We start from the raw sequence: 25,131 nt of genomic DNA, 5'->3' as shown, positions 1-25,131 counted from the left end.
CCCAAGCACACCATCAGACCAGCATGCACACTCATCAACACACAGAAGTGGACATGGCAAACATAAGCTCCACACATCCCACAGGCACTCACACAAGCACCATCCCCATGCAGACACAGCAACATCCACTGCCTCCTCTGTGTCCCCCTCCTCCACGTCCTCCTCCTCCCTCCCTGTCTCGTCTCCACTCACACCTGCATGCACTACATCCTCAGCCGCTACCTCCATCACCAGCACGCCCATCACCACACACCGCTCATATGCAATCACCATCCCCACTACCATTCACACATCCCCAGTGTCCTCTCCCAGTGTGTCTGTGAGCCTTCCTCCCAAAGTACACAAACGCAGTCACACACCCACCCAAAAGCCATCTACCTCACAACAGCCTCCGACCCATGCACCTTCACCCAAATTCAGCAAAAGTACACCTCTGTAGGAAAGTACCATCTTGCCTGGCATGTTACCCCCATTTTTCACTGTATATATGTTGTTTTAGTTGTATGTGTCACTGGGACCCTGGTAACCCAGGGCCCCAGTGCTCATAAGTGTGCCTGTATGTGTTACCTGTGTAGTGACTAACTGTCTCACTGAGGCTCTGCTAATCAGAACCTCAGTGGTTATGCTCTCTCATTTCTTTCCAAATTGTCACTGACAGGCTAGTGACCATTTTTACCAATTTACATTGGCTTACTGGAACACCCTTATAATCCCCTAGTATATGGTACTGAGGTACCCAGGGTATTGGGGTTCCAGGAGATCCCTATGGGCTGCAGCATTTCTTTTGCCACCCATAGGGAGCTCTGACAATTCTTACACAGGCCTGCCACTGCAGCCTGAGTGAAATAACGTCCACGTTATTTCACAGCCATTTTACACTGCACTTAAGTAACTTATAAGTCACCTATATGTCTAACCTTTACCTGGTAAAGGTTAGGTGCAAAGTTACTTAGTGTGAGGGCACCCTGGCACTAGCCAAGGTGCCCCCACATTGTTCAGAGCCAATTCACTGAACTTTGTGAGTGCGGGGACACCATTACACGCGTGCACTACATATAGGTCACTACCTATATGTAGCTTCACCATGGTAACTCCGAATATGGCCATGTAACATGTCTATGATCATGGAATTGCCCCCTCTATGCCATACTGGCATTGTTGGTACAATTCCATGATCCCAGTGGTCTGTAGCACAGACCCTGGTACTGCCAGACTGCCCTTCCTGGGGTTTCACTGCAGCTGCTGCTGCTGCCAACCCCTCAGACAGGCATCTGCCCTCCTGGGGTCCAGCCAGGCCTGGCCCAGGATGGCAGAACAAAGAACTTCCTCTGAGAGAGGGTGTGACACCCTCTCCCTTTGGAAAATGGTGTGAAGGCAGGGGAGGAGTAGCCTCCCCCAGCCTCTGGAAATGCTTTGTTGGGCACAGATGTGCCCAATTCTGCATAAGCCAGTCTACACCGGTTCAGGGACCCCTTAGCCCCTGCTCTGGCGCGAAACTGGACAAAGGAAAGGGGAGTGACCACTCCCCTGACCTGCACCTCCCCTGGGAGGTGTCCAGAGCTCCTCCAGTGTGCTCCAGACCTCTGCCATCTTGGAAACAGAGGTGCTGCTGGCACACTGGACTGCTCTGAGTGGCCAGTGCCACCAGGTGACGTCAGAGACTCCTTGTGATAGGCTCCTTCAGGTGTTAGTAGCCTTTCCTCTCTCCTAGGTAGCCAAACCCTCTTTTCTGGCTATTTAGGGTCTCTGTCTCTGGGGAAACTTCAGATAACGAATGCATGAGCTCAGCCGAGTTCCTCTGCATCTCCCTCTTCACCTTCTGATAAGGAATCGACCGCTGACCGCGCTGGAAGCCTGCAAACCTGCAACATAGTAGCAAAGACGACTACTGCAACTCTGTAACGCTGATCCTGCCGCCTTCTCGACTGTTTTCCTGCTTGTGCATGCTGTGGGGGTAGTCTGCCTCCTCTCTGCACCAGAAGCTCCGAAGAAATCTCCCGTGGGTCGACGGAATCTTCCCCCTGCAACCGCAGGCACCAAAAAGCTGCATCTCCGGTCCCTTGGGTCTCCTCTCAGCACGACGAGCGAGGTCCCTCGAATCCAGCGACACCGTCCAAGTGACCCCCACAGTCCAGTGACTCTTCAGCCCAAGTTTGGTGGAGGTAAGTCCTTGCCTCACCTCGCTGGGCTGCATTGCTGGGAACCGCGACTTTGCAAGCTTCTCCGGCCCCTGTGCACTTCCGGCGGAAATCCTGTGTGCACAGCCAAGCCTGGGTCCACGGCACTCTAACCTGCATTGCACGACTTTCTAAGTTGGTCTCCGGCGACGTGGGACTCCTTTGTGCAACTTCGGCGAGCACCGTTTCACGCATCCTCGTAGTGCCTGTTTCTGGCACTTCTCCGGGTGCTACCTGCTTCAGTGAGGGCTCTTTGTCTGGCTCGACGTCCCCTCTCTCTGCAGGTCCAATTTGCGACCTCCTGGTCCCTCCTGGGCCTCAGCAGCGTCCAAAAACGCCAAACGCACGATTTGCGTGTAGCAAGGCTTGTTGGCGTCCATCCGGCGGGAAAACACTTCTGCACGACTCTCCAAGGCGTGGGGGATCCATCCTCCAAAGGGGAAGTCTCTAGCCCTTGTCGTTCCTGCAGTATTCACAGTTCTTCAGCCTAGTAAGAGCTTCTTTGCACCAACCGCTGGCATTTCTTGGGCATCTGCCCATCTCCGAGCTGCTTGTGACTTTTGGACTTGGTCCCCTTGTTCCACAGGTACCTTCAGACAGGAATCCATCGTTGTTGCATTGCTGATTTGTGTTTTCCTTGCATTCTCCCTCTAACACGACTATTTTGTCCTTAGGGGAACTTTGGTGCACTTTGCACTCACTTTTCAGGGTCTTGGGGTGGGTTATTTTGCTAACTCTCACTATTTTCTAATAGTCCCAGCGACCCTCTACAAGGTCACATAGGTTTGGGGTCCATTCGTGGTTCGCATTCCACTTCTGGAGTATATGGTTTGTGTTGCCCCTATCCCTATGTTTCCCCATTGCATCCTATTGTAACTATACATTGTTTGCACTGTTTTCTAAGACTATACTGCATATTTTTGCTATTGTGTATATATATCTTGTGTATATTTCCTATCCTCTCACTGAGGGTACACTCTAAGATACTTTGGCATATTGTCATAAAAATAAAGTACCTTTATTTTTAGTATAACTGTGTATTGTGTTTTCTTATGATATTGTGCATATGACACTAAGTGGTACTGTAGTAGCTTCACACGTCTCCTAGTTCAGCCTAAGCTGCTCTGCTAAGCTACCATTATCTATCAGCCTAAGCTGCTAGACACCCTATACACTAATAAGGGATAACTGGGCCTGGTGCAAGGTGCAAGTACCCCTTGGTACTCACTACAAGCCAGTCCAGCCTCCTACATTGGTTGTGCAGTGGTGGGATAAGTGCTTGAGACTACTTACCACTCTTGTCATTGTACTTTTCATAAGAGAAAAATATACAAAACAAGGTCAGTGTATATACACATAGCCAAAAAGTTTTGCATTTCCTCTTTTCACTCTTTTCTAAGTGCTGAAAAGTACTTCTAAACTTTCAAAAAGTTCTTAAAAGTTTAAAAAGTTTTTTTCTGTCTTTCCAAAAAGTTCTGAAAACTTTTTTCTCTTTGTCTATCACTTTAACTCTCTCTAAAAATGTCTGGCACAGGCCAAAAAGTTGAACTGTCCAAACTTGCATATGATCACCTTAGCTGGAAAGGAGCAAGGAGTCTCTGCATAGAGAGAGGTTTGAGTGTAGGGAAGAATCCTTCCTTAGAACTGTTAATTAATATGCTTAGAGTACAGGATAAGGCCATAAGTGCCCAATCTGTGGAAAAAGTAGCTAATGGTTCTCAATCTGATCCAGGGACTCCCCCAGGAAAAGGTTCAGGAAAGAAACTTCTTAGCCTGCCCATTACTAGACAGTCTAGCATAGTTGGTACAGAGGTTGAATCACATCATACTGATGATGTGCTCTCACATTATACTGGTAGCCAAGCTGTTAGGGTGCCCTCTGTAAGGGACAGGTCTCCTTCTGTTCATTCCCATCATACCTCTGTATCTAGAAATGTCCCTCCCACCCACCCTGATGACAGATTGTTAGAAAGGGAGCTCAATAGATTGAGAGTGGAGCAAACCAGACTGAAGCTCAAGAAGCAACAGCTGGATTTGGATAGACAGTCTTTAGAAATAGAGAGGGAAAGACAGAAAATGGGTTTAGATACCCATGGTGGCAGCAGCAGTATTCCCCATAGTCATCCTGCAAAAGAGCATGATTCCAGGAATCTGCATAAGATAGTTCCCCCTTACAAGGAGGGGGATGACATTAACAAGTGGTTTGCTGCACTTGAGAGGGCCTGTGCTGTACAGGATGTCCCTCAAAAGCAGTGGGCTGCTATCCTATGGCTATCATTTACTGGAAAAGGTAGGGATAGGCTCCTTACTGTAAAAGAAAATGATGCTAACAATTTCCAAGTTCTTAAGAATGCACTCCTGGATGGTTATGGCTTAACCACTGAACAGTACAGGATAAAGTTCAGAGATACCAAAAAGGAGTCTTCACAAGACTGGGTTGATTTCATTGACCAGGCAGTGAAGGCCTTGGAGGGGTGGTTACATGGCAGTAAAGTTACTGATTATGACAGCCTGTATAACTTAATCCTGAGAGAGCATATTCTTAATAATTGTGTGTCTGATTTGTTGCACCAGTACTTGGTGGACTCTGATCTGACCTCTCCCCAAGAATTGGGAAAGAAGGCAGACAAATGGGTCAGAACAAGAGTGAACAGAAAAGTTCATACAGGGGGTGACAAAGATGGCAACAAAAAGAAGGATGGTAAGTCTTCTGACAAGGGTGGGGACAAATCTAAAAATGAGTCTTCATCAGGCCCACAAAAACACTCTGGTGGGGGTGGTGGGCCCAAATCCTCCTTTAATCAGAACAAGGAAAAGAAACCATGGTGCTATTTATGTAAGATAAAAGGCCATTGGACAACAGATCCCAGTTGTCCAAAGAAAGGCACCACAGCTCCTACCACTACAACCCCTACTGCTACACCTAGTGTCCCTACTAATAGCAGTGGTGGTGGGAGCAAACCTACTAATAGCCAATCCAAGGGAGTAGCTGGGCTCACTTTTGGTAATTTAGTTGGGGTTGGTCTGATTAGTGAGACCACAGAGGCTACTTTAGTCTCTGAAGGGGCTATTGACTTAGCCACTTTGGTTGCTTGCCCCCATAACTTGGAGAAGTACAAGCAACTAACCCTAATAAATGGTGTTGAGGTCCAGGCCTACAGGGACACAGGTGCCAGTGTCACAATGGTGATTGAGAAACTGGTGCACCCTGAACAACACATACTTGGACACCAGTACCAAGTAACCGATGCTCACAACATAACACAAAGCCACCCCATGGCTGTTGTAAATCTCAACTGGGGGGGGGTATCTGGTCCAAAGAAAGTTGTGGTAGCTTCAGATTTACCTGTAGACTGTCTATTAGGGAACGATTTGGAGACATCAGCTTGGTCAGATGTGGAGTTGGAGGCCCATGCAGCAATGCTGGGCACCCCAGGGCATATTTTTGCTTTGACAAGGGCTCAGGCCAAAAAGCAAAAAGGACAGGGAAGCTTGGATCCTGGAACAATGGACCAAGTGCTCCCTAAAGCTAGGGCTAGTAGAAGCAAACCACTTCCTACTATCCCTCCCTCTACAGTGGATTCTACTTCTGAGGAAGAAGAATTCCCTCCCTGTGCAGAACCTACACCAGAGGAGCTGGAAGCAGACACTGCTGAGCTTTTGGGTGAAGGGGGGCCTGCCAGAGAGGAGCTGAGTGTGGCACAGCAAACCTGTCCCACATTAGAGGGTCTCAGACAGCAAGCTGTCAAACAGGCTAATGGGGATGTCAGTGACTCACACAGAGTTTACTGGGAGGACAACCTCTTGTACACTGAGCAAAGGGATCCTAAACCGGGAGCTGCCAGGAGATTAGTGATTCCTCAGGAGTACAGAAAGTTCCTCCTAACACTGGCACATGACATTCCCTTAGCTGGGCACCTGGGTCAAATGAAAACTTGGGACAGATTGGTACCACTGTTTCATTGGCCTAGGATGTCTGAGGACACAAAAGATTTTTGTAAGTCCTGTGAAACCTGTCAAGCCAGTGGCAAGACAGGTGGCACTCCAAAGGCACCCCTTATCCCACTGCCTGTGGTTGGGGTTCCCTTTGAAAGGGTAGGGGTTGACATAGTTGGCCCCCTTGACCCTCCTACTGCTTCAGGCAATAGGTTTATCTTGGTGGTAGTGGACCATGCCACAAGATATCCTGAAGCTATTCCTTTAAGGACCACTACAGCTCCTGCAGTGGCAAAGGCCCTCCTGGGAATATTTTCCAGGGTGGGCTTCCCAAAGGAAGTAGTATCAGACAGAGGAAGCAATTTCATGTCTGCATACTTAAAGGCCATGTGGAAGGAGTGTGGTGTAACTTACAAGTTCACAACACCCTATCATCCACAAACAAATGGACTGGTGGAGAGATTTAATAAAACTCTCAAAGGCATGATTATGGGACTCCCTGAAAAACTCCGCAGGAGATGGGATATCCTTCTACCATGCCTCCTTTTTGCCTACAGGGAGGTACCCCAGAAAGGAGTGGGCTTCAGCCCCTTTGAACTTCTTTTTGGACACCCTGTTAGGGGTCCACTCACACTTGTAAAGGAGGGTTGGGAACAACCTTTAAAAGCTCCTAAGCAGGATATTGTGGATTATGTACTTGGCCTCAGATCAAGGATGGCTGAGTACATGAAAAAGGCCAGTAAAAACCTTCAGGCCAGCCAAGAGCTCCAGAAGCAATGGCATGATCAGAAGGCTGTTTTGGTTCAGTACCAACCAGGGCAGAAAGTGTGGGTCTTGGAGCCTGTGGCCCCAAGAGCACTCCAAGATAAATGGAGTGGTCCACACACAATTGTTGAAAAGAAGGGTGAAGTCACCTACTTGGTTGACTTAGGCACTGCCAGGAGTCCCCTTAGGGTGCTCCATGTCAACCGCCTGAAACCCTACTATGACAGGGCTGATCTCACCCTGCTCATGGCAACAGATGAGGGACAGGAAGAAGACAGTGATCCTCTACCTGATCTCTTCTCTTCCACAGAACAAGATGCTCTTGTGGAAGGGGTAGTTTTGGCTGATTGTCTTACTGCTGAGCAGAAAGATAATTGCATAAATCTCCTAGGACAATTTTCAGAACTCTTCTCCATTGTGCCAGGCACCACTTCTTGGTGTGAGCACACTATAGATACTGGAGACAGTTTACCTGTCAAAAGTAAGATCTATAGGCAGCCTGACCATGTCAGGGACTGCATAAAGCAAGAAGTTCAGAAGATGTTGGAACTAGGAGTGGTTGAGCACTCTGACAGTCCATGGGCTTCTCCTGTGGTACTGGTACCAAAACCCAATTCTAAAGATGGAAAGAAGGAAATGAGGTTTTGTGTAGACTATAGAGGTCTCAACTTGGTAACCAAAACAGATGCTCACCCTATACCCAGGGCAGATGAGCTAATAGATACACTGGCATCTGCCAAGTATCTAAGCACTTTTGATTTGACTGCAGGGTATTGGCAGATCAAAATGTCAGAAGATGCTAAACCTAAAACTGCATTTTCTACCATTGGAGGACATTACCAGTTTACTGTAATGCCTTTTGGTTTGAAAAATGCACCTGCCACTTTTCAGAGGTTGGTGAACACAGTCCTGCAAGGGCTGGAAGCTTTCAGTGCAGCATATTTGGATGATATAGCTGTCTTTAGCTCCAGCTGGGATGATCACCTGGTCCACCTTTGGAAAGTTTTGGAGGCCCTGCAAAAGGCAGGCCTCACTATCAAGGCTTCAAAGTGCCAGATAGGGCAGGGTAAGGTGGTTTATCTGGGACACCTTGTTGGTGGGGAACAGATTGCACCACTTCAGGGGAAAATCCAAACTATTATTGATTGGATTCCCCCTACCACTCAGACTCAGGTGAGAGCCTTCCTAGGCCTCACTGGGTATTACAGGAGGTTCATTAAGAACTATGGCTCCATTGCAGCCCCTCTTAATGACCTCACATCCAAGAAAATGCCTAAAAAGGTATTATGGACAGCAAACTGTCAGAAAGCTTTTGAGGAGCTGAAGCAGGCCATGTGCTCTGCACCTGTCCTGAAAAGCCCTTGTTACTCTAAAAAATTCTATGTCCAAACTGATGCATCTGAATTAGGAGTAGGGGCAGTCCTATCACAACTTAATTCTGAGGGCCAGGATCAACCTGTTGCTTTTATTAGTAGAAGGTTGACTCCTAGAGAAAAGCGTTGGTCTGCCATTGAGAGGGAGGCCTTTGCTGTGGTCTGGGCTCTGAAGAAGTTGAGGCCATACCTGTTTGGCACTCACTTCATTGTTCAGACAGACCACAAACCTCTACTTTGGCTAAAACAAATGAAAGGTGAAAATCCTAAATTGTTGAGGTGGTCCATATCCCTACAGGGAATGGACTATACAGTGGAACATAGACCTGGGAGTAGCCACTCCAATGCAGATGGACTCTCCAGATATTTCCACTTAGACAATGAAGACTCATCAGGTAATGGCTAGTCTTATTGTCCTTCGTTTGGGGGGGGGTTGTGTAGGAAAGTACCATCTTGCCTGGCATGTTACCCCCATTTTTCACTGTATATATGTTGTTTTAGTTGTATGTGTCACTGGGACCCTGGTAACCCAGGGCCCCAGTGCTCATAAGTGTGCCTGTATGTGTTACCTGTGTAGTGACTAACTGTCTCACTGAGGCTCTGCTAATCAGAACCTCAGTGGTTATGCTCTCTCATTTCTTTCCAAATTGTCACTGACAGGCTAGTGACCATTTTTACCAATTTACATTGGCTTACTGGAACACCCTTATAATCCCCTAGTATATGGTACTGAGGTACCCAGGGTATTGGGGTTCCAGGAGATCCCTATGGGCTGCAGCATTTCTTTTGCCACCCATAGGGAGCTCTGACAATTCTTACACAGGCCTGCCACTGCAGCCTGAGTGAAATAACGTCCACGTTATTTCACAGCCATTTTACACTGCACTTAAGTAACTTATAAGTCACCTATATGTCTAACCTTTACCTGGTAAAGGTTAGGTGCAAAGTTACTTAGTGTGAGGGCACCCTGGCACTAGCCAAGGTGCCCCCACATTGTTCAGAGCCAATTCACTGAACTTTGTGAGTGCGGGGACACCATTACACGCGTGCACTACATATAGGTCACTACCTATATGTAGCTTCACCATGGTAACTCCGAATATGGCCATGTAACATGTCTATGATCATGGAATTGCCCCCTCTATGCCATCCTGGCATTGTTGGTACAATTCCATGATCCCAGTGGTCTGTAGCACAGACCCTGGTACTGCCAGACTGCCCTTCCTGGGGTTTCACTGCAGCTGCTGCTGCTGCCAACCCCTCAGACAGGCATCTGCCCTCCTGGGGTCCAGCCAGGCCTGGCCCAGGATGGCAGAACAAAGAACTTCCTCTGAGAGAGGGTGTGACACCCTCTCCCTTTGGAAAATGGTGTGAAGGCAGGGGAGGAGTAGCCTCCCCCAGCCTCTGGAAATGCTTTGTTGGGCACAGATGTGCCCAATTCTGCATAAGCCAGTCTACACCGGTTCAGGGACCCCTTAGCCCCTGCTCTGGCGCGAAACTGGACAAAGGAAAGGGGAGTGACCACTCCCCTGACCTGCACCTCCCCTGGGAGGTGTCCAGAGCTCCTCCAGTGTGCTCCAGACCTCTGCCATCTTGGAAACAGAGGTGCTGCTGGCACACTGGACTGCTCTGAGTGGCCAGTGCCACCAGGTGACGTCAGAGACTCCTTGTGATAGGCTCCTTCAGGTGTTAGTAGCCTTTCCTCTCTCCTAGGTAGCCAAACCCTCTTTTCTGGCTATTTAGGGTCTCTGTCTCTGGGGAAACTTCAGATAACGAATGCATGAGCTCAGCCGAGTTCCTCTGCATCTCCCTCTTCACCTTCTGATAAGGAATCGACCGCTGACCGCGCTGGAAGCCTGCAAACCTGCAACATAGTAGCAAAGACGACTACTGCAACTCTGTAACGCTGATCCTGCCGCCTTCTCGACTGTTTTCCTGCTTGTGCATGCTGTGGGGGTAGTCTGCCTCCTCTCTGCACCAGAAGCTCCGAAGAAATCTCCCGTGGGTCGACGGAATCTTCCCCCTGCAACCGCAGGCACCAAAAAGCTGCATCTCCGGTCCCTTGGGTCTCCTCTCAGCACGACGAGCGAGGTCCCTCGAATCCAGCGACACCGTCCAAGTGACCCCCACAGTCCAGTGACTCTTCAGCCCAAGTTTGGTGGAGGTAAGTCCTTGCTTCACCTCGCTGGGCTGCATTGCTGGGAACCGCGACTTTGCAAGCTTCTCCGGCCCCTGTGCACTTCCGGCGGAAATCCTGTGTGCACAGCCAAGCCTGGGTCCACGGCACTCTAACCTGCATTGCACGACTTTCTAAGTTGGTCTCCGGCGACGTGGGACTCCTTTGTGCAACTTCGGCGAGCACCGTTTCACGCATCCTCGTAGTGCCTGTTTCTGGCACTTCTCCGGGTGCTACCTGCTTCAGTGAGGGCTCTTTGTCTGGCTCGACGTCCCCTCTCTCTGCAGGTCCAATTTGCGACCTCCTGGTCCCTCCTGGGCCTCAGCAGCGTCCAAAAACGCCAAACGCACGATTTGCGTGTAGCAAGGCTTGTTGGCGTCCATCCAGCGGGAAAACACTTCTGCACGACTCTCCAAGGCGTGGGGGATCCATCCTCCAAAGGGGAAGTCTCTAGCCCTTGTCGTTCCTGCAGTATTCACAGTTCTTCAGCCTAGTAAGAGCTTCTTTGCACCAACCGCTGGCATTTCTTGGGCATCTGCCCATCTCCGAGCTGCTTGTGACTTTTGGACTTGGTCCCCTTGTTCCACAGGTACCTTCAGACAGGAATCCATCGTTGTTGCATTGCTGATTTGTGTTTTCCTTGCATTCTCCCTCTAACACGACTATTTTGTCCTTAGGGGAACTTTGGTGCACTTTGCACTCACTTTTCAGGGTCTTGGGGTGGGTTATTTTGCTAACTCTCACTATTTTCTAATAGTCCCAGCGACCCTCTACAAGGTCACATAGGTTTGGGGTCCATTCGTGGTTCGCATTCCACTTCTGGAGTATATGGTTTGTGTTGCCCCTATCCCTATGTTTCCCCATTGCATCCTATTGTAACTATACATTGTTTGCACTGTTTTCAAAGACTATACTGCATATTTTTGCTATTGTGTATATATATCTTGTGTATATTTCCTATCCTCTCACTGAGGGTACACTCTAAGATACTTTGGCATATTGTCATAAAAATAAAGTACCTTTATTTTTAGTATAACTGTGTATTGTGTTTTCTTATGATATTGTGCATATGACACTAAGTGGTACTGTAGTAGCTTCACACGTCTCCTAGTTCAGCCTAAGCTGCTCTGCTAAGCTACCATTATCTATCAGCCTAAGCTGCTAGACACCCTATACACTAATAAGGGATAACTGGGCCTGGTGCAAGGTGCAAGTACCCCTTGGTACTCACTACAAGCCAGTCCAGCCTCCTACAACCTCCTACAACCACTACCTCTTGCTCCACTCCCAAACCCCCTCCATCTTCCCATCCCAGTGTGTCTAAGAAACTTTTCCTGGCTAACATTGACCTCTTCCCTACACCCCAAGTCCTTCCCCTAGGGCCAGGCTTTCCAGTTCCAAGCCCAGCACCTCAGCTACCAAATCCCCAAGCACAGTGGTGCCAGCACCTCCGGTCTCATTGAGTGCGCCACCCATCAGGGCTGCCAGTGTGCCACGTAGTGAGGCCAAGGAGCTTGCCATTCCGCCACCTGCCAAGGTGAAGAAGGTGCCCACATCCTGGAGGGAGAAGCCGCACCTACCAGCAAGCAAGGGCTCCTCCAAACCAAAAGGGGACAGTGGCAAGACAGCAGCGGCAACATCAAAGGTGGGGAAGGGACACAAGCCGAAGAGTAGGTCAGGACAGGGCACGTTGGCTCCGACTGAGGGACTAGAGTCACCCATTCTGTCAACCACTACACCAACCTGTAGGGCGGTGGACACCGCCACCTGCACCAGCACCACCACCACCTGCACGTCTGCTGCCTCAGCAACAGTAACCAGCATCACCCCCAGTGGGCAGCTGTCCGAGGCTGCAGGAGACGTCCTGCTGTGTCACTCAACAGGTGCAGACACATGCACCACCGCCAGCACCTCTGCCACAGACACCGCCACAAGCACCGCCACAAGCCCCGCGACGTGCTCAGACAGTGCCACCACAGCTGACATGGCTATCATCCCCAGTGGGCAGCCATTCAAGGCTGCAGGAGACGTCCTGGACCCTGCCCAGCTTCCATGAGGCATGACTCTCATCACAGTTTGCACCTGCAGGTGTCAGGCGAAGCCTCAGCAGGGTGGGGTATGTCTCTGCCTCCATGGCGTATCATGCTACCTGTTCCCATGCAATCTCGTGGCACACACACCCCTATGAGGGATAGGGACCAGCCACACTGCATGTGAAGCACTCTGGGCACCAAGCCACCTCCAGAACCAGTGGAGATTCACATCCACTAACCCAGTCCTTGGCAGGATGAAGCATTCTGGGCACCAAGCTCCCTCCAAAACCAGTGGAGATTCACACCCACTTCCTCAGTCCTTGGCAGGATGAAGCACTCTGGACACCAAGCCCCTTCCAGAACCAGTGGAGATTCACATCCACTTCCTCAGTCCTTGGCAGGATGAAGCACTCTAGGCACCAAGCCCCCTCCAGAACCAGTGGAGATTCACATCCACTAACCCAGTCCTTGGCAGGATGAAGCACTCTGGGCACCAAGCCCCCTCCAGAACCAGTGGAGACTGCTATCCACTTGTGAGACTGTGGCTTTGCACTCCCCAGGATAGTGGCAAACCACCCACTGTAAAGACTTGTGAGACTGTGGCTTTGCACTCCCCAGGATAGAGCAGTGGGCAAACCACCCACTGGAAAGACTTGTGAGACTGTGGCTTTGCACTCCCCAGGATAGATCAGTGGGCAAACCACCCACTGGAGAGACTTGTGAGACTGTGGCTTTGCACTCTCCAGGATAGAACAGTGGGCAAACCACCCACTGTAGAGACTTGTGAGACTGTGGCTTTGCACTCCCCAGGATAGAGCAGGGGGCAAACCACCCACTGTAGAGACTTGTGAGACTGTGGCTTTGCACTCCCCAGGATAGAGCAGTGGGCAAACCACCCACTGGAAAGACTTGTGAGACTGTGGCTTTGCACTCCCCAGGATAGAGCAGTGGGCATGGAGCCCCCTCGTGGAGCAGTGGCATCGTGCGTTCATCTGGCTCAGGTGCCACCCTCTGCCTCGCCTGAGGTGCCTGTTTCATTTCGATCTGATGCCCCTGCAGTGTTCTCTCCGTTTGAAGTCTGGTATCTAGTGTGGGCTTTGCCCATGAATTTTGGGACACTGATCCATGGATGATGTTTGATTAATATCTGGACTAGTGTAGTTGGTGTACATATTTGTATATAGTGATTTTTGAACTCGCACTATCTGATTTTTATTGATTACAATTGTTACAATCATTTAATTTTGTCCTTGCGTTCGTCCAGGGGGCGAGGGGGTGTATATGTAATGTTGCTGCATGTATTTGTGTGTATAGTGTTGTGGGTGAGGGTGGGGGTATTGCGTGTTGCGTGTGTGTGTCCCTCTCTTTTCCCTCTCCCCCTCCCCTGTATTGTAGGTGCAGTACTCACTGTGGTCGTCGACGGCGACTTTCATGCTCCTGAAACAGAAGGAGGAAGAGCAGCATGGGCAGACCGTGTAGTTCGGGCTCCATGGCGTCCTGGTTTCTCGTTGGGTGTCGAGAGGTGAGTGGTTTCCCTTTCAAGTCCTGTTTCCGCTGTGCTTTTGATCCCGTTGGTATTGCCCCGGAAAAGGTGGCGGATAGGCCTCTTGTAATAGTGTGGGCGGTACATTGTGTTCACCGCAGTGTTTGTTTCTACCGCCGTGGCGGTCAGAGTGTTAAAGTGGCTGTCTGTGTAGGCGGTTTCCGCCATGGTCGTGATTCCATTTTTTTTTCCGCCGGCCTGTTGGGGGTATTACTGCTGCTTTAACACCGACCGCCAGGGTTGTAATGAGGGCCATAGTGCTATATGATATAAGTGGTGTAGTAGGAGCTTTGCATGTCTCCTAGTTCTGCCTAAGCTGCTCTGCCACAGCTACTTCTTTCAGCCTAAGCTGCTAGAACACTACTAAACTACTAATAAGGGATAGATGGACCTGGCACAAGGTGCAAGTACCATCAAGTACCCACTATAAGCCAGGCCAGCCTCTTACATTGGTGGTGCAGCGGTGGGATAAGTACTTGTAACTGCTTTACCACTTTGTCATTGGTGCTTTACATAAGAAAAACATATACCAAATACTCCAGAATATACAGAGTAACCTAAACAGTTTAAATTTCCTTCTCTAAAACTTTCTAAAAAGTTTCTGAAAACTTTACAAAGTTTTCAAAAGTTAAAAAAAGTTTTTCTCTGTTCTTTAAAAAGTTCTAAAAACGTTTCTCTCTCTCTGTCCTAAACCTTTTCTGTCATGTCTGCAGTAGAGCTCACTCCCACAGTTGTCCAGGCAACATATGGCAATCTAAACTTTAAAAGTTTGAGGGGTCTCTCCACTGAAAGAGGTTTAGCAATTGGTAAGAATCCTACAAAAGATCTTCTCCTTAGCCTTCTCCTAGAAAGTGACCAGAACCAGTTTGGCCATCCTAGGATCAGGAGGTAAGGGGGGGGGGTACCCAGCAAGACTCAGAGGAGTCCCCTGAGTATGCTGGGGAGGGTTCTTCCAAGGACCTGTCAGCTAACAGGTAATCTAGTGACACTGGTAGTGGGAGGGGGGGTCACACATTAGTAGGGCACCTTTCACTCCTAAAGGCCAGGTTATTAGAGACAAGTCAGTTAGGGACAGGTCCAACTCTGCCAATTCCCACATTTCGTCTGTATCTCACAATTCCCAAGCCTCCCACCCTGAGGATAACTTAATGGAAAGGGTACTCAGAAAGCTGAGGTTGGAAGAGGCCAGGATGAAGCTTAAACAACAGCAGCAGGCCTTGGGAATCTCTGGGTGTGGAAAGGGAAAGGCAGAGGTTGGGGTTAGTTCCCCATGGTGGCAGCAGCAGTGTTTTTGACAGCAATCCTGTTAGAGAGCAGGATTCCAGAAACCTACATAAAATAGTCCCCCCTTACAAGGAGGGGGATGACATTAACAAGTGGGGTGCTACACTTGAGAGGGTATGTATGGTACAGTTGGTCCCTCAAAGGCAGTGGGCTGCTATCTTGTGGCTATCTTTCACTGGTAGGGGTAGGGATAGGCTCCTTACTGTCAGAGAAAGTGATGCTAACAATTACAAAGTTTTGAAGGATGCACTCTTGGATGGATTTGGCTTAACCACTGAACAATACAGGATTAAGTTCAGAGAACCCAGAAAAGAGTCCTCCCAAGACTGGACAGACTTTGTATACTGTTCAGTGAAGGCCTCGGAGGGTTGGTTACATGGCAGTAAGGTGACTGACTAGGAAAGCCTGTATAAACTAATCCTGAGATAGCATGTTTTGAACAATTGTGTGTCTGATTTGTTGCACCAGTACTTGGTAGACTCAGATCTGACCCCTCCCCAAGAATTGAGAAAGAAGGCAGACAAATGGGTCAGAACACGAGTGAACAGAAAGGTTCATACAAGGGGTGACAAGGATGGCAAGAAGAAGGAAGGTAAGTCTTCTGACAAGGGTGGGGACAAAGATAAAAAACATTCTGAGTCTTCTTCAGGCCCACAAAAATCCTCTGGGGTGGTGGGTCCAAATCCTCTTCTCACAATCAGAAAAAAACATGGTGTTATTTATGTAAAGTAAAAGGCCATTGGGCAAGTGATGCCACTTGTCCAGAGAAAAACACCAAGGATCCCACTACTACAACCCCAACTGCAACCTCTAGTGCCCCTAGTAATAGCAGTGGTGGTGGGAAGTCTACTACAAATAGCCAATCCAAGGGTGTAGCTGGGCTCAGTATTGGCAGTGTAGTTGGGGTTGGTCTTGTTAGGGAGACCACAGAGGCTGTTTTAGTCTCTGATGGTGGCATTGACTTTGCCACCTTGGTTGTTTGTCACCTTAATATGGGTAAGTACAAGCAACTACCCCTAATTAATGGTGTTGAGGTTGAGGCCTACAGGGATACAGGAGCCAGTGTAACTATGGTTATAGAGAAACTGGTTCACCCTGATCAACATCTACTTGGTCAGCAGTACCAAGTGACTGATGCTCACAATAACACACTTAGGGCCATATGTACAAAAGCTTTTTCCCATAGACACAGAATGGGTAAACTCCTTTGGTACATCTGGCCCTTAGCCACCCCATGGCTGTTGTGAATCTCAACTGGGGGGGGGGGGTTACTGGTCCAAAGAAAGTTGTGGTAGCCACTGAATTACCTGTAGATTGCTTACTAGCCAATGATTTGTGTAGGAAGGTAGCCTCTTTCTAGCCTTGTTACACCCACGTTTGGCCTGTTTGTGAGTATATGTCAGGGTGTTTTTACTGTCTCACTGGGATCCTGCTAGCCAGGGCCCAGTGCTCATAGTGAAAACCCTATGTTGTCAGTGTGTTTGATATGTGTCACTGGGATCCTGCTAGGCAGGACCCCAGTGCTCATAGTATGTGCCTTGTAAGTGTTCCTTTGTGGTGCCTAACTGTATCAATGAGGCTCTGCTACCCAGAACCTCAGTGTTTATGCTCTCTCTGCTTTCTAAATTTGTCACTGCAGCCTAGTGACTAAATTTACCAATTCTCATTGGCACACTGATACACCCATATAATTCCCTTGTATATGGTACTTAGGTACCATGGGTATTGGGGTTCCAGGAGATCCCTATGGGCTGCAGCATTTCTTTTGCCTCCCATAGGGAGCTCAGACAATTCTTACACAGGCCTGCCTCTGCAGCCTGAGTGAAATAACGTCCATGTTATTTCACAGCCACCATTTTTCACTGCACATAAGTAACTTATAAGTCACCTATATGTCTAACCATCACTTGGTGAAGGTTGGGTGCCAAGTTACTTAGTGTGTGAGCACCCTGGCACTAGCCAAGGTGCCCCCACATCGTTCAGGGCAAATTCCCCGGACTTTGTGAGTGTGGGGACACCATTACACGTGTGCACTATACATAGGTCACTACCTATGTATAGCGTCACAATGGTAACTCCGAACATGGCCATGTAACATGTCTAAGATCATGGAATTGTCACCCCAATACCATTCTGGTATTGGGGGGACAATTCCATGACCCCCGGGTCTCTAGCACAGAACCCGGGTACTGCCAAACTGCTGCTGCTGCTGCCAACCCCTCAGACAGGATTCTGCCCTTCTGGGGTCTGGCCAGCCCCATCCCAGGAAGGCAGAACAAAGGATTTCCTCTCAGAGTGGGTGTTACACCCTCTCCCTTTGGAAATAGGTGTGAAGGGCTGGGGAGGAGTAGCCTCCCCCAGCCTCTGGAAATGCTTTGATGGGTACAGATGGTGCCCATCTCTGCATAAGCCAGTCTACACCGGTTCAGGGATCCCCCAGCCCTGCTCTGGCGCGAAACTGGACAAAGGAAAAGGGAGTGACTACTCCCCTGACCAGTACCTCCCAGGGGAGGTGCCCAGAGCTCCTCCAGTATGTCCCAGACCTCTGCCATCTTGGAAATAGAGGTGTTGGGGGCACACTGGACTGCTCTGAGTGGCCAGTGACAGCAGGTGACGTCAGAGACCCCCTCTGATAGGCTCTTACCTCTCTTGGTAGCCAATCCTCCTTTCTTGGTAGCCAAACCTCCTTTTCTGGCTATTTAGGGTCTCTCCTCTGGGGTATTCTTCAAAGCTCACCAGAGTTGCTCTGCACTTCCCTCTTCGACTTCTGCCAAGATTCGACTGCTGACTGCTCCAGGACACCTGCAAAACAGCAATGAAGTAGCAAGAAGATGACCAGCAATATTGTAGCGCCTAATCGTGCCGGCTTTCTCAACTGTTTCCTGGTGGTGCATGCTCTGAGAGCTGTCTGCCTTCACCCTGCACTGGAAGCCAAGAAGAAATCTCCTGTGGGTCGATGGAATCTTCCCCCTGCCAACGCAGACACCAAACATCTGCATCACCGGTCCTCTGGGTCCCTTCTCATCTTGACGAGCGTTGTCTCTGAAACACAGGAGCTGGATCCAAGTGGCCCCGACAGTCCAGTGGTCCTTGTGTCCAAATTTGGTGGAGGTAAGACCTTGCCTCCCCATGCCAGAAAGTAATCCTGTGTACTGCGTGATCTACAGCTGCTAGGGCTTCTGCGCACTTTTGTAAGGATTCCTTCGTGCACAGCCCAGGTGCCCGCACTCCGTCCTGCATTGCTCAACTCACTGAGTTGACCACCGGCTTAGTGGGACCCTCTTTTGTTGTGTTGAGATGACGGCTGTGCTCAGTTTCTTGAACGCCTGTTCAAGTGCTTCTGCGGGTGCTGCCTGCTTCTGCATGTGCTCTCTCTGTTGCTGAGCGTCCCCTCTGTCTCCTCCTCCAAGGGGCGACCTCTTGGTCCTTCCTGGGCCCCGGCAGCACCCATTATCTACTACTGCAACTCTTGCAGCTAGCAAGGCCTGTTTGCAATCTTTCTGCGTGGAAACAACTCTGCATCCTCCAGCACACCGTGGGACATCTTCTGACCACAGGAGAAGTTCCTGGCACCTTCCTTTGTTGCAGAATCTTCAGCTTCTTCCACCCAGAGGCAGCCCTTTTGCACCTTCATCCGGGGGTTAGTGAGCTCCTGCCCCCGCTGGACACTTGCGTGACTCTTGGACTTGGTCCCCTTCCTTTGCAGGTCCTCAGGTCCAGGAATCTGTCTTCAGTGCTTTGCAGTGAGTTGTTGCCTTTGCAGAATCCTCTATCTCAACTTTACTGTTTTTCTGGGGTGGTAGGGTAAGGATAAGTTACTTACCTGTAAATCCTAGTTCTCTTCCAGGGGTATCCTCATCAAAGTCATAAACATTGAATATTCCCGCCCTCGTGCGGGGACCCTGGAGCATACATAAAATACACACATATAAAATGAAAAATGCACGAAAAATATATATATAGCATTTTTAGCAGACACATTTTCATACTAAACTCATATATACGTGTGTAAAACAGCAATGCAGACTATATTCATAAACAGGCTAAAATGCTTTATTTCTATGGAGTTTTTTTATTTTTTTTAACAGTCTTTTTCAAAATTACAATAAGAGAAAAAACTTTCCAAAGTCCCATAGCTGGGCCCAGGGAAAGAAGCAGTAGCAACATCAGTGAAAAAAGAGAAAAAACTACATTGAAAACAAGGAGCATTATTAGCCAATAGGCTGCATGCAGGTTAACACAGGAGAACCATAAAAACACCGTGCCTTTAAGACCCTGAGCACCTCCAGTATCCCACCATGCCTCAGGGGTGAAGGAGAGGTGACAGTTGGTTCACAGTTAGGTCAGTACTTTTTTAAGGTGACAACTTGTGTAGCAGATTCGAAAGATAGTGTGTCCTGTACTTCTAGGAGACTTGCGTCCGGGGAGGAGGGTGGGTTGTTTATGACTTTGATGAGGATACCCCTGGAAGAGAACTAGGATTTACAGGTAAGTAACTTATCCTTCTCTTCCAGGGGATCCTCATCAATAGTCATAAACATTGAATAGATTAGCAAGCCCATCCCTTAACTCTGCGGACTGTCTAATAGAAGTGCAGGAAGATATAAGTATCATGCAAACAAATTTCTCAGAGATGCTTGCCCAACTTGGGCGTCTGCTCTGGCATCTGAGTCCAAACAGTAATGCCTGGTAAATGTATGTACAGACTTCCATGTAGCAGCCTTACAAATTTCAGAGATTGGAACATTATGAAGGAGGGCAGTCGTAGCCGCCTTTCCTCTTGTCGAATGCGCCTTCGGCCTAGCAAGCAGTTGTTTGTTAGCCAATTGATACGCAATAACAATACATGAAACTATCCATCTAGATATGGTTTGTTTTGAGGCTGCCTCGCCTGTTCTCAAATGACCGTAATTTACAAATAAGTGGTGAGATTGTCTAATTAGTTTGGTTTTATCCAAGTAAAATTTTAGTACTCTTTTCAAATCCAGGGAGTGCAAAGCTTTCTCCGCCGGAGTATCCGGATTGGGGAAAAAAGTTGGTAGCGAAATAGTCTGATTGATGTGAAAATCTGACACCAACTTCGGTAAGAATGATGGATGAGTTCGTAGAACCACCCTGTTCTCATGGAAGACTGTGTATGGTTCTTTGGAGGACAAAGCCTGAATTTCACTGACCCTCCTCACGGAAGTAATGGCTACCAGAAAAGCCGTCTTCCACGTAAGGTGTTGCAAGGAGGCTTTGTGTATAGGTTCGAAAGGAGGGCCGATGAGTTTCGACAGTACTATGTTTAGTTCCCATGGAGGAGAGCGTTTTCGGATGGGTAGAAAAACTTTTTTCAAACCTTCTAAGAAATCCTTGACTACTGGCCTTGTAAAAAAAGATTCCTGAGAAGGTGACTTACGATAGGCTGTAATGGCAGATAAATGCACCTTAATTGATGACACTTGCATACCCGATTTTGCCAAATGGAGTAGGTAAGACAGTATGACCTCCTCCTGAGCCAGTATAGGATTCTGACCTTGCTGACGACACCATATGTAGATCCTCTTCCACTTGAACGCGTAAGAACGTTGCGTGGAAGGTCGTCTGGACTCCTTTAAGATATTCATGCACTCCTGCGAGAGGCCTAGGTGCTCATACTGCAGGAATTCAGGAGCCATGCCGTCAAGCTCAGAGGGGGAAGGTTGGGGAGAAGTATCCTGCCTCCCAGCCTGCAAAGGAGATCCGGTCTGGACGGCAACCTCCTGTGAGGCTGTTCTGATAGGTTGAGGAGATCTGTGTACCAGAACTGACGAGGCCATTGCGGAGCTATGAGAATCATTCTGGTGCTGAATCTGTAGAGTTTGTTGATCACCGCAGGTATGAGGGGAATCGGTGGAAAAGCGTAGAGAAATATCCCTGACCAGTCGATCCACAGGGCATTCCCTCGAGACCCCGGATGGTAAAACCTGGACGCGAAGTCTGGGCATTTCTTGTTTTCTTCATCTGCGAAGAGATCTAATTGAGGACGACCCCATTGACCAAAGATGTTTTCGACGACCTTGTCGTGAAGAACCCAATCGTGGGCGTCCTCGAGATTTCTGCTCAGGAAGTCCGCCTCCACATTTTGTTGCCCTGGTAGGTGGACTGCTGTAAGAGACATTCCCCTCGCTAAGAGCCAATGCCAGATGGCCTGAGACTCCCGGGATAGGGGAAGAGATCTCGTTCCCCCTTGTCTGTTCAGATAATACATTGTTGTCGTATTGTCCGTTTGCACTAGAAGGGATTTCCCCTGAATCGATGGAGCAAAAGACTTGAGAGCCAGATGAACTGCTCTGAGCTCCAGCAGGTTGATGTGGTACTCTCTCTCGTTGTCGGACCATAGGCCCTGAGCTTGAAGGGAACCCAGATGAGCTCCCCATCCCTGAAGCGACGCATCCGTTACCAGAGTGTTGGACGGGATTAGCTGGTGAAACGGAACACCTACTGACAGGTGAAGTCTGTGCATCCACCATCATAATGATTGTCGTGCTCCTATCGGAAGATGCATTCTGTCCTCCCAGCGGCCTGTGCTCTGGTTCCAGTTGTTTTCCAGTGCCTCTTGAAGAGGCCTCATATGCAGCCTGGCATTCGGGACAATAAAAATGCACGAGGCCATGGAACCCAGTAGAGATGTCACCTGACGGGCCGTAGGTGCGTCGGACTTTAGAAGGTCTTGACACTTTCTCTTTATTGATAATAGTTGTTCCTCCGAAGGATACACTCTTGCGACCTCTGTATCCAGTATTGCTCCCAGGTAGTGGAGATTTTGTGTCGGAACTAGTGTGGACTTTTGGTAGTTGACTTGTAGACCTAGAGATCTGAAAACACTGAGGACAATGTCCCGATGGCATCTCGCTTGCTCCAGAGAGGAGGCTTTCAGTAGCCAGTCGTCTAGGTATGGGTAAATGAAGATTTTTTGCTTCCTTAGATGCGCCGCTACTGTTGCTACGCATTTTGAGAAAACGCGAGGGGCAGATTTTAGGCCGAACGGAAGCACCTTGAACTGATAGTGCTGGGAGGCTATCCGGAAGCGTAGGAATTTCCGATGCTTGGGAATGATCGGGATATGAAAGTACGCGTCTTGCAGGTCTATGGAGCACATCCAGTCTCCTCGATGTAGCTGAGGGAAAATCTGGTGGAGAGCCAGCATCCTGAACTTTTGCTTTTTTATGTACTTGTTTAGTAGCCGTAAGTCCAGAATCGGTCTGAAAACTCCTTCTCGACCTTTTTTTGCTACCAGAAAATAGCGGGAGTATACTCCTTTCCCTCTGTGCGCGACTGGGACTTTTTCTATTGCTTTTTTCCGTAAAAAAACGTGAGCCTCTTTGCGTAATAGGCTCATGTGAGCCGGATTGCATTTGGTTGGTGGCAAGTGAGGAGGAGGTTGTCTGAAAAGAAGAGAGTACCCATTCTCTACAATGTTGAGCACCCATTTGTCTTTTGTTATGCCACACCACTCGTGAATGAACGGTGTGATACTTCCCTCCACCGGAGTGGTGAACGGTGTTAAGGGAAGCGAGTCCTCATTGCTTTGCAGGAGCTTTGGGTGTGGACTGCTGCAGTCTGCTTGACCCTCGGTCTCTCATGGTCTTACGAGATTGGAAAAGTGGACGCCCTTGCCTCTGTTGTGGCCTCTGTGACCAATGAGGGGTTTGAACCCTCTGCTGAAAAGGGCACCTGTCGTAAGGTCTATACCTTCGCCTGAAGTCCTTTTTTCACTCCAGGCCCACTGCTCTCATGGTGTCCACTTCCATCTTCATACGCGCCATCTCCTCATCTGTATGGGTACCGAAAAGCGAGTTTCCGTTGAACGGAAGGTTTAGGATACGCTGCTGCTCTTCCTGCTTCAATCCTGTCAGTCCCAGCCAGGAAGACCTCCTCGCACAGACCCCATGCACGTAACCATGTGCTGCTAAGTCTGCCCCATCTGCTGCTGCACTGATGACCTGATTGGAGACCAGACACCCCTCCTGAAGGATCTCCTGAAAATCCTGTCTGTCCTCCCTAGGCAGTTTCTCTGTAAACCTGCTCAGTGAGTCCCAGAGTGATCGGTCGTATCTTCCTAGGAGTGTGGAGGCGCTGGAGACCTTCATCATGGAAGCCGCCGTGCTACACATCTTCCTCCCCAGAGAGTCCAGGTGCCTACTGAGTGTGTCTTCCGGGCTGCGGCCAATATTACTGAGTCCGGTAGTAGATCAGTCCTGAGAAACAAAGGATCTTGCTCAGGCACCTTATATTTCTTCAAGATCCTAGCAGGAGCTGATCTGAGGGTGGCTGGAGCTAAAAAGGTGTCCATGGTTGGTTGTAAAAGACCAGGCACCAGCGGTAGCAATTTCTGTTAAACCGCTCTATGCTTCAGGGTTTCAAATATCACGGAAGAGGAGGTTGAAGGTTCTGGGACCTCTATATTCAGTTTTTGTGCTCCCCTGAGAAGCACCTCTTTAAAGGTTGTGATATCGTCCACGGGGGAAACTCTAGCTGGTGGAGAATCCGTTAGTGTAGGGGAGTACTCTCTAACTGAGGATCCCAACGATGACCAAGAAGGAGACCTTCTGTGACGGCGTGACTGTGATGTAGATCTTCTCTGGGAGGGTGACCTGCTCCGAGATGTTGTAGCGGCGCGTCGAGGCCTAGTGGTAGACTGGCGAGACACAGAACGAGCCCGTCCTGCTTACGCTGTTGGTGATGGTGTTCTCGGGAGAGAAGCCGAAGGTGAGTACATCCTCGAGTATTGCGAGTCTGGGGAGGCAGTCATTCTATTAAGGCTCTCCAACCATCTTGGTGACAAGTTGATGGGCGAGACATGCCCAGACGATGTGGCTCTCGACCGCCCAGATGAACCACTCCTGATGGAGACCACCGGAGATGTTGGGGTGGTCTTATCCGCCGGCGGTAGCCGGCGCTCTTCCCCTTGTAAGACAGCAAAACCTGGATTGACGTCGACAGTTGCAACGACGTTGAAGGGAGTGACGTGGGTTGTTCTGGTCTCAACGTCGAGCGCCTAGATGTTGACCGGCGATCCCTTGACCGCGACCTGCTCGACGTCGTGTGCCTCAGCGGCGAGTGATGGGTTGTCAACGGCGGGTGTCTTTGCTCTCCCCGTTGAGGCGATTTTGACGTTGTCTTTCATGCCGTCGAGGGGTGCGAGGCCTTCGACGGAGAATGGGCACGCCAGTGCTGGTTCGACGTCGATCGGTGGGTTACCGTCGATGGAGATCTGCCCCTGTGGTGGCCATGTTCCTTCGACGTCGTATCCTTCGACGTCGGTCAGGTCGCCGTCGACGGCGATCTATGGCGATGTGACGTGGCAGCGATGATGTCGACGGGGAACAAACAGGTACCTTCCTACCTGCTGATGTCGATCTAGCCTGTCTCTCCTGAGAATGGCTTGTTGGCTGCCTGGGAAGTGAAGAGGACAATGTCTTCTGCCTCTCATGAAGACCATGAAGTCTGATCTTCTCCCTGTCCTTCAGAGTCCTCTTTGACATGTTCTTGCAGTGTCTGCAAGTGTCAGGGCAGTGGCTCTGAGGCAAACACACAATGCAGAGAGTGTGTGGGTCTGACTGGGCCTTCTTTTTCCCACAAGAAGGGCACTTCACAAAAAGAGAAGGCATATTTCAGTCAGAAAAAAGTCTCTTTACTCAGACAAAGGTAGAAAATGTCGAGTGAAAACAGAAAAAACGCTGTTTTTAAGTATTTTTCTGAGAAAAACTCAGAAAAACTGAGAGCTCAATGCTCCAGGATCCTCTCAGAAGAAGCCGGAAAAAAGAACTGACCTAACTGTGAACCAACTGTCACCTCTCCTTACCCCTGAGGCATGGTG

This window comes from Pleurodeles waltl, chromosome 4_2 (genome assembly GCF_031143425.1).
Source record: "Pleurodeles waltl isolate 20211129_DDA chromosome 4_2, aPleWal1.hap1.20221129, whole genome shotgun sequence".
NCBI classification, from domain to species: domain Eukaryota; kingdom Metazoa; phylum Chordata; class Amphibia; order Caudata; family Salamandridae; genus Pleurodeles; species Pleurodeles waltl.
The sequence above is the reverse complement of the archived record's forward strand: the minus strand, read 5'-3'. Positions refer to the sequence as shown.